Raw genomic sequence first — 13,640 nt, forward strand, 5'->3', positions numbered from 1 at the left:
ATGAATCACATATAGTCGTTCACAAGTTTAAAGAAAGAACATAAATCCTTTAATATCCAAAATACAATTTGAAGGTACTTAACATGCTCTTCGATGGAATTATTGTACACCATGATATCATCAATATAAACGACGATGAACTTGTCAAGGAATGGGTAGAATATCTTGTTTATCAAGGACAAGAAGGTTATGGGTGTGTTTGTCAAGCCGAATGACATTATGAGGAACTCGAATGCTCCATAACGTGCCACACAAGTGATCTTGGCTTTGTCTTCTTCAATGATTCTTACTTGCCAATAGTCTGATCTCAAGTCCAACTTAGAGAAAATTTGAGTCTTTTCGAGTTGATTAAACAAGTCAGTGATCAAAGGAAGAAGATACTTGTTCTTTATTGTTAATTCGTTTAACGCTCGGTAGTCAACACACAAACTTTTTGACCCATTGTGCTTTGCCTGAAACAACATGGGTTCTCTAAAGGGTACTTTGGATGGTTAGACAATCTCTGCTTTAAGCATGTAATCCAGCTGCTTACGTAGTTTTTGTAGCTTAGGAATTATCATATGATATGAAGCTATTGCGAGTGGTCATGCACCTGACACTAGTTAAATCTAATAATCTACCTCATACCTTGAAGGTGCTTTTTTGGTAGGCATAACATCATTGAACTCCTTCAATACAGGCACTAGGGCCCCTGAAACACCAACAACTTCTCTTGCTTCTTCTATTTCCCGGATTGTGATGAGAAAGGTTTTGACACCTCTTTTCATACCTTTCTTCAATTAAAGTGTGGACACAAAGCACTCACGCGGCTTCTCTGCAAGCAGCATGACAATCATGCACGACTGATTCTCACCCTCAAAACTAACAGTGTTTAGGTGAGGCATTGGCATTGCATTGCTTCTCAGGAATTTCATTACAAGGATGACTATGAAATCATCCATTGGTGCTACTGAAAATGTGATCCTTCCACACCAACTCTAGATTCACATCGGCACATTACGGATAACACCGTAGATGACTTTTGCTTTAAAGTTGACTACTTTTATATGACTCACCTTCCTTTACTGCTACAACCTCAAATGTTATGTTTCTTCAAGAAAAATGAAGTTATGCATGACACCTGTGTCTACCAATGCTTTGGTGAGTCTTCCATTGAGTAGGAGTTTCAAGTATATTTGTTCCTTGTATATAGGTGGTTCCATGGTAAGTGCCACCTACGTCACGTTCATCATCTGCATTGCTCCAACAACAGTGGTTCTGCAAGTTGACAAACTTCTTTTTCCTGAATGACATTTGTAACTTGGGGCTTACAGTTATCTCCATTCCCTTGACCACGATTCCTATTGGGACACTCACTTTCCTAATAATTATCATGACAGTGATAACAATCATGACGATGATAGTTTTGCCCTCTATAGTTCTTGTTTCGATTGTTGTTGTTATTCTGGTCATCCTGTAGGTCGTGATTCTGCTAGTTGTCACCTTACATGTTCCCATTACCAACATTATGTCCATGGACATTCCTTCGATTATTCCTCCAATTGTTGTTGTTATGGTCATTCTTGAATTATCTCTCCTGAAATATCATATTGCACCTATTGATCACCATTGTGAGAGTCGAAGGGTCTTGCTAGTTGACATGAGGTGAAAAAATTGGTCTGCATCACCCATATCTTCGATGTTTAACATCATCGAGGTGAATGCCTTCACATAGTTATGAATCGACCTCATCTACTTTAAAGCCAACATCTTGTTACGAGCCAATATATCCTCATTCTTGGGCAAAAAGTAGTCATGTAATTTTCTCTTGAGATCTTTTCATGAATCTACCACAATCAATCCATGTCCAATAAAGCCTCGACGACGTCTTCACCAAATCATAGCATCATTCGTAAGGTACATCATTGTTGTGCACAAGGTATTTGCACCTTCCACAATACCTTCAACCTCGAGGTACTGGTTCATCAAGTAAATAAAGTTCTTGAGATCTCTCAAGTTCTAAGTGCCTATATATTTTGCAGGCTTGAACAACTTGAAATGCGGCCTATCCACATGTGTGGTTGCTTCACCAACCAGAACATTTCTCAACTGTCACTCCAATTGGCCATTCTTTCGTCGAACAACATCCATTTCTGCAGTCATGATATTGAACCTTTCTAGCAGATCATCTAATCTAGTGCCATTTCTTTCTATAGAGTCTTCGAATTTGCTGGAAAGACTTTTCAAATAGTCCTCTACCACAATCTTGATCTTTTGATTAAGCATCACAAAGGCAGAATTAATATCGTTAACCAACTTCTCTGCATTGGTCATGATATATGTTAGTTTGACAGCATCGTGCATGATAATTATCACAAAGTCATCAACCATGAACTTGCCTTCGTGAGAAACCTAACTACCCAAAGAAATCTCATTCTATTTCTTTGGAGAAATTGTCAATCTCAATGTTGACAAGGCTCTCGGACTAACTTCTCACAAGCTTAAAAGCAAAGACCCCTGTGACAATGCCTCGGTTGATTCCAACACCAAAAGAAAGTCTTTCAAGCACACAAGCAAACTCTAAACACACGCAAGAACGAATGCAAGAGTACGTGCATGCACACATACATAGAGAAAACAAGGAGGCACGAAAGCGTAAACTTTTTTATAGCAATTGTGAGAAAGTACATAGAGATAAAGGGGAGGGGGAGAGGGGACCGTTATCAAAGTATACAGGGGTTTTAGGCTAAAGGACTTTTACAAGCTCCTATTTTTTAGTTAAAAAAGGTGGCATTTATCCTTCTAGCAAATGGTACACATCTAGTTATAACAGATTGTCTGTTTATGCACCTAACAATTAACCTCTCACCACTTGCATTTGAGAGCCCCACCCTATATCTGTCATTTGTAAAGATCCTAAAGGTTCTTGGGTTGCAAGAACCGCTTTCTATAACATGTGCAAAAGGTCTTTTGGTGCACATACAAAAAGTTTGTGGATAACATAGCCTCAATCCAAATGAATTTTGTGATGTTATAGAGATTTTGCACTTCATTTGTAGTGAAGTTGTTCAATTCATTTCAAAGGAATTAAATGAAACTATCATCCCAGATGATGGACGGAGGCTCGTTGTGACTTTTACAAGCTCTTAGGAGAGCCAAGGAGGTATACACATCATACGCAAAAAGTAAAAACTCGGGTGGTCTGGAACATATATATATATATATATACACTACAAGAAATCTGTGGATTAGCGATAGTCGTAATCCGTCGCTAATCTGTTTAGTGATGGGTTAGCAATGGATTAGCTCTGGATAACTTTCATCGCAATTTCCTAGTTGCTAATTAGCGACAAAAAATATTTATCGCTACTTTCATCGCTAATTTGTGATGAATTAGCGAATGCCATGATTAATCACAAGGCCATTGTTAATCTGCAAAGATTTGGTTTTGCGACAAATACGAATCTGTTGCTAATTTTGTCGCTATTGTAGCGCCAGAATTTTGATGGATTATAATCCATCGCAAAACATCGGCCGATTCAGTTTTGTGATGGATAAATATCCATCTAGAATCCGTCGCTAAATTGGAGGTTGTTACTAATTAGCGACGGATATTATCCATTGCTAATGCATCGTAAAAAATAAAATAAAAAATTTTTTGTTTGAAATATAAATATCAATAAAAAATTTCTCGTTATACAATTTATATATCCTGTGTATAAAAAATAAAGTACACATCAAAAATACATATACAAAGCAGCTGAAACAAGTTATTAATCCACTATAATCCTCGCCAAGTTCTAATTATTTACAAGTAAACATTTACAAAGAGTTTCTTTTGGAACAACAAGAAGGTACAACAAATTCAACACATGAATCTAATCATTTCCAAGATTTTGTGCATCATCTTCTTTATTGTCTCGATCTGCCCCTTCATCCATGCCTCCATCAGCTCCTCTACGCTGATTATCTCTAGCATCCTACAAGAGAAAAGAAAGGTTAATATTGATAAACAAAATACAATGAAATAAATTATATGCAATGCACCTAATCTAAGGCAATCAAAGTAACATGAATGAATTACACATAGACTGTCTAGCAATAAAGTGAAGAACATTAACAGAATTCAGATATGTGTTCTAAGGCTGACAAAAAAAAATTTATAATGATTCAATCATGCAGATATGTGTTCTAAGGTTGTCAAAAAAATATCATAGTGATTCAAGCATGCATATATGTATTATAAGGTTGTCAAATAAATGTCTTATGTATCACAATCATGCTTATATGTGTTCTAATGTTGTCAAAAAACTCTCACAGTGATTCAATTATGCATATATATGTTTTAAGGTTGTCAAAAAACTTTCATAGTGATTCAAACATGCATATATGTGTTCTAAGGCAGTCAAACATTTTCATAGTGATGAAATCATGCTTATATATGTGTACTAAGGTTGTCAAAAAACTTTCATAGTGATGAAATCATGCATATATATGTTTTTTATTAGGTTGTCAAAAAGCTTTCATAGTGTTTCAATCATGCATGTATGTGTTATAAGGCAGTCAAAAAACTTTTATAGTGATGGAATCATGCTTATATGTGTTCTAATGTTGTCAAAAAACTTTTATAGTGATTTAATCATGCATATATGTGCTATAAGGCAGTCAAAAACTTTCATAGTGATGAAATCATGCTTATATGTGTTCTAATGTTGTCAAAAAACTCTCATAGTGCTTCAAGCATGCATATTTGTGTTCTAAGGTTGTAAAAAACTTTCATAGTGATGAAATCATGCTTATATGTGTTCTAATGTTGTCAAAAAACTCTCATAGTGATTCAATCATACATATATGTGTTCAAAGGTTGTCAAAAAACTTTTATAGTGATTCAATCATGCATATATGTGTTATAAGGCAGTCAAAAAACTTTCATAGTGATGGAATCATGCTTATATGTATTCTAATGTTGTCAAAAAACTTTCATAGTGATTCAATCATACATATATGTGTTCAAAGGTTGTCAAAAAACTTTTATAGTGATTCAATCATGCATATATGTGTTATAAGGCAGTCAAAAAACTCTCGTAGTGTTTCAAGCATACATATATGTGTTATAAGGCAATCAAAAACTTTCATAGTAATGAAATCATGCTTATATGTGTTCTATTGTTGTCAAAAAACTCTCATAGTGCTTCAATCAAGCACATATGTGTTCTAATATTGTCAAAAAACTTTCATAGTGATTCAATCATGCATATATGTGTTATAAGGCAGTCAAAAACTTTCATAGTGATGAAATCATGCTTATATGTATTTTATTGTTGTCAAAAAACTCTCATAGTACTTCAATCGAGCATATATGTGTTCTAATGTTATAAAAAAGCTTTCATAGTGATGAAATCATACATATATGTGTTATAAGGCAGTCAAAAACTTTCATAGTGACAAAATCATGCTCATATGTGATGAAATCATGCATATACTAGCATGAAACAAATGACATGAAACTTTCATACCTAACAGGCACCTGCAGACAAAGTTCTCCTGTCCTGAAAAAAGCTGCACAATTCATTACAGTCAACGTCGAAAATTACTTCATATAAATAGTCACATATTGTGTTCTTAACAAGCTGGCAGACACCATCCTAAGAATTAGTTGGATCAATCGGACGCTTGGAGTTGATGCTGGCGGAAGAACTCTGATAGCCCTGGCTGAAGGAGGCAACAACTGGTGAGGTGTTCATATTACTCCCAAACCCGAACACACGACCATTTTTGGGTTCACCGGTTGCAGTCATCCATGTTGCAGGATCAAAAGGCGGATGCTGACTGGAGTCATCGCCATATCGCTCTACCATCTGTTGCTCGTATGACTCTTACAAAGTAATGATTACAGTATGGATTAATAATTAAGAATTACAATGTTCATGGTAACTTATATATTATAATGTTTATTAATACAATAAATACATATCATTGTTGTTCTCGCCTTCTCTGATACAAACTCTCCCCTGCTCATACATTTATGTGTTTCAACAAACACATCCTTGTAAGGTACAATGCCTCCTTTTTATGCTTCTTGCGAGGTTAAATGATAAAAAAATTATTTAAAAGGTATGCAACAATACTTATAAATTTGACAATATATATATTGGTGAGTTACCATTTTCTTCAGGTGGCTTCCAAAAGTCATAGATTCACCTGTGTGTAGATGGGAATCAGGCATCTTCGCTCAGTTTTGTGCAGCCTTTGCTGAGCGGTTTCAAAATTCATGCCCCCACCCACTTGTCGCATATTGTATCCCAAAAATCTGACCATATAATAGGAGGGTCATGGCCCTTCCACTGCAGTGGATCATCTGTTCCACCAGATGTTTTTATTGTTGTAGTCTTCATATTGTGCAACATGTCTGCAAATCGACTGAAAGTCACCTTCTGCCACATCTACCTCGCGTCCTGCTCCTCTATCGCAGTCGCGAAGCAATTCGAAGCCTACAAATAATTTCAGAAAGTTAGTAGACATGATTATAACAAAAAATTAAATATGAAACACATTATCTATGATAAACGATTGTATACCATGAATGAGGACCATAATCTGTCCAACACTTTCTTCACGTACTATTTTCATTGAGCGACCGGTCCTGGTAGATGTTGAATAAGTGACTGCCTAATCTCTCATATTACTTCTTATAGCGTGAACCCCATGCTGCACATGAATTGGTACACATTAACTATAAATATACACTATTTATAAGATAAGTATTGGATAAGTAAAAATGAAATACGGTCGATTATCGATATACACTGTTTGAATGAGTCATCGTGTGTCAGACTGAAAGGACTCTACTTTCAGCATTATCTCGTGACGTGTATGAATAGTTGGTGTATGTGGGTCATGTGCAGACGAAACATCATCTATAGAAAAATGAGTTAGAAATTCACACAATGCGCATTTGAACTAATCAAGTATACAATTAGTTAAATGATATACCTATCGAAACAGCACGTGAAGATGAAGGCTGAGATTGACTACCACTGAGTGCTCGACCATTGTGACCTCCACGAATCATATTCTAACAAATAAAAATTTTATTTGGATCAGTTACATAACTCTATATCTTCATGGATACATAATCAAATCAAAAATAACTTCATGCAATATATTCAAACATTGCAAAACATTTAAATCATTCAAATCATTCACATTAAACATTACAATACATTAAAACATAAGATATGACATCACTTGCTAATCATGTATAACTTATCCTTAACTTGCAATACAATTGGATCAGTTACACAACTCTAAAATATTGCAATACATTCAAACATAAGATATGTATTACAAGATGTATTTCACTAGCTCGAGTATGCTTCCTCATCACTTGTTTGACTTTCATATTCTTCTTTTTCCTCCTCCTCCTCTTTGTCATCTTCTTCTTCTTATTCATTGGGCGCCCATCCACTTGGTATATCATTTGGATCACATTCTCCCATACATGTGTCATCGAACAATAAAGATATGACATGCGTATCATGTGCGACATCGTGACCATAAGAGAAGTCATACATATCATCTTATTGATAGTAATCACCATCTTCAGCAATCTTGTCTTCTTGTAACTGATCATACCCGGGGTATAGTTTAGACTTTACCTTGCAAACTGTCCACCATTTATTTTTATCTGACTTCTTTGTATTCGGATATAAAGTATAGTAAACTTGTTGAGCTTGCGAGGCTAATATGAATGATTCATATGCTTCAAACCTTGATTTATGATTCACCTCTACAATGTTTGAGACTTTGTCGACTCTTATTGTTGTGGGATCAAACCAATGACACTTGAATAAAGTTACCCTATTATTTATGCCTAAGTAAGTCAACTCCATTATTTTTTCTATAACATCGTAGTAGTCATGTTCATTTTTACTATAGCTGCTACCCTTGATACACATGCCACTATTCATCATTGACTTGTTTACACCGTAGTCTTTTGTATGAAATCGATAACCATTTATGATGTACCTGTTGTAACATTGCACAACTTTGGTTGGACCATTTGTAAATCACATATTCCTTGGTCATTAACATCACCATGGCGGACCTACAAGCATAAACAATGACTGTGATCACGACCAATTAAGTAACTTATTATTGTTTACACAGAAAGAATGTAGGTCATCATCCTTACCAACTCTTTCAACCATGCTACAAACTTATTTTCATGTTCTTTATGTACTTCTGAATCAGTGAGATATGGAAGTTCTCTTTGCAACTCCAGATCAAATCGTCTGCACTTAACAAATATTTATATTACAGAACCATGTATGCACGTATAGAACTTAGTGTTACATATTAAGTATACTTACTCGATGTAGGGGTCGATCGCTAAGCAATTAAAAAGGATATAGATTTGTGTTGCATCTTGCTCTCGATCTTCCAAGAGTCTTGACCGGCAACTACCAAAGGAATGTCTAAGTGGTTGAAATATCGACAGTTTGTCAGCTAAAGTAAATTATTCTCCATCATCATTACGAGATGAGCAAGTGTAACATGTTGAAATATGAGGTTCAAAGTACATAGATGAGAATTTTGAAATCTCTTCTAAAGTGTACGTCTCACAAATAGAACCCTCCACTCTTGCTTTATTCTGAACTTTTTTTTATGTCAAACATGCATCTGTTAACAATATACATCTCGTAATACAATAAATTTTTAATAGCATTTAAGAGAAAAATATATATAAAACATATCTTTTAAATGGGTACATCCACCAATATTGCACAGGACCACCAACCCTAAGTTTATATGGCAAATGTATGATCACATGTTCCATAACATCAAAAAATATTGGCAGAAATATCTTCTCTAGCTGACAAATAGTAGTGATGACAGAATCCTTGAGATTCTTTACCTCAGTTACTACAACTTTCGATGTGCATAATGTTCTAAAAAGTCTACTCAATTCGGATAATACCTCCCATATAGGTTTGTCTAACATATCATGGAATGCTAGGGGAATCAACTGTTGCATAATGACATGACAATCATGACTTTTCAACCCATATAATTATCCATCATCTATCTTCACAGCCTGAGTAATGTTAGAGGCATATCCATCTGAAAATCTCAACTATCTCAACCATGGACATACCTGTTTTACTTGATCTGGTCCAAGCACGTACCTTACCTTTGGTTTCAGTACTTTGTCATTATACTTTTCAAGTTCCAATTCTGGTCTTTTATATATTACTTTTAAATCCATACGGGCCTTCAGATTATCCTTCATTTTCCTTTTGACATTCATTACTGTATTGAACACATTATCAAACACATTTTTCTTCACATGCATCACATCCAAATTATGTCGCATCAATAAGGTTGACCAATATGGTAGTTCCCAAAATATAGATTTCTTTGTCCAATTGTGATCCTTCACAAATCTAAGGAAGGGCGTCAGACTACGGGCATCTGTCAGTACATTTAGAAAGTATCGCAATCGTCTTAAAATATCCATGCCAGACAACCGTGTAGGTGGACCTTCCACTTCAGTTGTGTCTGCTCGAAACACATTTCTTTGTTGTTTGAACGAATGGTCGCTGGGTAGAAATCGACAGTGACAATCAAACTAGCACGACTTTCGTCCATACGTCAATCTAAAATATTTTGTATCCTTCATGTAGTACGAACATGTCAACATTCCATGTGTGCTCCAACCAGATAACATACTATATGCAGGGAAGTCACGGATTGTCTATAGAACAACAACCTTCATATTGAAGTTTTATTTTTTGTGGGCATTGTACGTGAGAACACTATCATCCCATAGTATTTTTAGTTCATCAATCAATGGCCTTAAATATACATCAAGATTTTGGTCTGGAGAGGTCAGACCATGGATCAATATAGACAAAAAAAGATTTTGTTGCTTCATACACAAGTTTGGAGGAAGGTTATATGGGGTAACAAATACTGGTCAAAACGAGTATGGAGTTGACCTACCCCTCAAATGGATTAAATCCATCTATACATAAACTTAGTCTAACATTTCTCACTTCTATTGCGAAAGTCTGATGAGTACGATCAAAGTACTTCCAAGCTCCCGCGTCAATAGAATGTGTGATCTTGTCTTCATCATGTCAAACTTTATTTGCATGTCATCTCATGTGTTTAGCTGTCCTCGAAGACATATACAATTATTGCAATCTATGGGTGAGAGGGAAGTAGCAGAGCGACTTGTATGACACTTCTTCTGACCTCGTGCTATCATTGCCTCTTGTCTTTAGCTTGAACCGAGAATGCCCACAAGACGAACATGATCTGCTATTTTCTTGATCTTTGAAATACAACATGCAGTGATTTGGACAAGCATCTATCTTTTGATGCATCATACCTAAAGCGTTGACCATAACCTTCATACGATAAAATTTTTGTGATAATTTCTCATCTTTGGGCAACATATTATTCACAATAGAGCACAGACGGTTAAAACATGATTGGCTCGAATTATACTCAGACTTCAAATTCATTAGTTGAAGAACTACAGACAAGATAGTGTGACTCTCGCAACCATTCCAAAGTGGCTCATCAGCATCTCTAAGTAAATCATAAAATCTACTAACTGCATCGTTTGTTGCTTCTTCCTCTACTCCAGTTGGTACATCACTAGGACCCATAGCAGAACCCGGTTCTGGTCATGCGGCATCAAATATCAAATCTATATTTGAATTATTGTGTGTCACATTCACCCATGCGACAAAATTATTCCAAAATTCTTTACCATGAAGCGTCCAATTCTGATAATCACTCATAAAACCATTCTTGTATAGGTGATGTCTAACGTCATGAGGTTCTACAAATTGATTGTTCTTACACATTGTGCAGAGGCACCTGATCCGACCTATGAGATCCACTATACTGACACTTGCTATTGCAAATTCAATAAAATTGTCAACACCATCCATATATTCAAGCAATACCTCATTGTCAACTATCCTACGATACATCCATTCACAATTTGTAGCTATTTTGTGAGACAGATGTTATGGATACTATCCTAACAAGTTAAAAGGGAATCATAAGAATGCTATGATGAAAAAAATATCTAATTTATCATGTATTCATGGTGGATGTAATGATTTGATATATATATCACACACACACACACACACACACACACACATATATATATATATATATATATATATATATATATGATGTCATTCAATCACAAGAACTATGATGTATATATTGATAACTTAATATTTTCATATGCAAAATCATTCATTTGAAGCATTGATAACTTATCATTCATTTTCGCGTGCAAACACATTCATAACACGATACATTCATTTGAAGCATATTTTCATGATACAATTTCACATTAAAGACATAATCAAATTGAAAATAACTTCATGCAAGCATAGATAGAGTCACATCAAACATTGTAATACATTCAAATCATTCATATCAAAATAATGTCAAACATATACCTGCAACAAACACACTCCAATATCTCGCTAACTAATATCATGACTAACATGGAATCTGAACTCAAAAAATAAGAGCACTTCTATTTTCATACATTAAAATCATGTTCAGCATGATCTCTGAACTCCATCAAAGCAGTCCTAGATATCCACAACTAAGTGAGTGTCTTAGAAGAAAAGTGTTGCATCCAAGAAAATAAATAACTTGTGATGCGTTTGCATCACTTACTCACCACGGGTATTTACCTGATTTGCATGTTATTACCTTTGCATTTTTTTCTTATTTCTTTTTGCATTGCATTTTTAGCCGCATGTGATGCTTAGTACTAAGCATCACGCAATTATCTTAGCTATGCATCTGCAAAGCACATTTATATATGATCGTGGGTCGATTGCAGAGCGAGACTACTGGAATAGGAGGATGACAAAGTCACCGGCGTGGGTCAGTTGCCAGGCCGAGCTCGGCCCCAACCTTGACCGATAGAGAAGTGGACTCGGCTACCTAGTTGAGCCTGACCCCATCGGAACAGAGAGAGAGCGGGGAGCAGGGAGGGCCCAAAGGAGAGGCGGAGGGGCGGCACGGGGCCACCAGACAGACCCTTCTCACACATAGAGAGAGGGAAGAAGGCACGACAGAGGGATTGTCGACCTCACATCGACCCTCCGATAACCAATAGAAGGGGGTGGGTGTCGCAGGGGCTACCGGCTATCCGAAAAACCACAATAGAGAGAGGGAGACGGCAGGGGGGCGTCGGCCACCTGCCAGCCCTCCGACGAGCATAGAGTGAGCGGGAGGGTGCGATAGGGGCTGTCAGCCTCCTGCCATATTTCCAGCGACATAACAGAGGGAGCGGGAGGGTACGGCAGGGGGCCATCGACCTCCCAGCGACATAACAGAAGGAGAGGCAGGGCGCCGCAGGAGGGCGTCGACCTTCTGTCGACCTTTCAATGAGCCCAAAGAGATAGGGGAGTGAGGGAGGGTGCGGCAGGGGTCGTGGGCCTCCTGCCGACCTTCTGATGAGCCAACAAAAAAAAAGGGGGAAAGAGGGAGGGCACGGCAGAGGCATCGGCCTCCTGTCGAGACAACAGAGAGAGGGAAGAGGGGGAGAAGAACCAGAAGACGGGGGAGAGGAGGAGAAGGGAGAGGTGCGACAGGGGGCCGGCGACATCCTGCTGACCTTCCGGCAATAGAAGAAGAAGAAGAGAAGAGAGGAAAGAGTGTACCTGGGAGGGGATGGGCATCGGTCGGTGTGGGCAGAGAGGGAGGTGGTCGCCGAAAGGGGGAGAAGGGAAGAGAGGAGGTCGCCGGAGAAGGAGGCGGTCGCCGAAAGGGGGAGAAGAGAGGGCGAGGAACGGATGAATGAAACATAAAGGAAAAAGAAAGGGGGGCTCACATTAGGGTTTTACGAAAAATTTAGCGGTGGATTAGCGACGACCGAATTTCGTCGCAAACGCCATTGCAAATTTGCGACGGAGTAGCGACAAAAAAATGGTGTCGCGAAGTAGCGACGGAGCATGAGACAAAATTTTGTCGTCGCTAATCCATCACAAATTTGTGGCGGCCTTTGCGGCAGAATTTTTCTGTCGCAAATTTCGCAACTAATTCTAATTTTAAAGATGGATAGTTTTCTTTCGCTAATCCGTCGCAACTTTGCGACGGATTATATCTGTCGCTAAATAACATTTTTCTTATAGTGATATATATATATATAAGGTAACTCATAACAATGGATGAGTAAATTGGGTCGGATGCACACCTGCGATCAGCGACAGGCTCGTGTTAATGCATAAAATAGGCTTTAGCATGGTCCTTGACCACTGTTAATTCCTGTTTTTTGCACATAATCAATGAACGAGCATCGATGGGATGTTTGAACCACGATTTTCATGATTTTTTTGTTTTTTTTTCTCTTGAATCTAACCATACCTATGTGATTTGCGTGCTTGGTTTTATAAGAACCCGCTCTTGAATCGTCCGATTTTAAAGCATAAACGAGATTTTTTTATGGCTTTAAAATCAATGGCTCATAAACTTAATAAATATTCAAGCATTCAAATTTTCATTTTTTTCATCAAAAATACAAGTTTCAATGGTTGATTCCTAGCAAATTCACCATGCCAAGCACATCCACATGGTTGGATTTGCAAAATAAGTGTTGGAAATGCCCA

The sequence above is a fragment of the Nuphar pumila genome, chromosome 11, assembly GCF_984573655.1.
Source record: "Nuphar pumila chromosome 11, dmNupPumi1.hap1.1, whole genome shotgun sequence".
Lineage (NCBI taxonomy): Eukaryota > Viridiplantae > Streptophyta > Magnoliopsida > Nymphaeales > Nymphaeaceae > Nuphar > Nuphar pumila.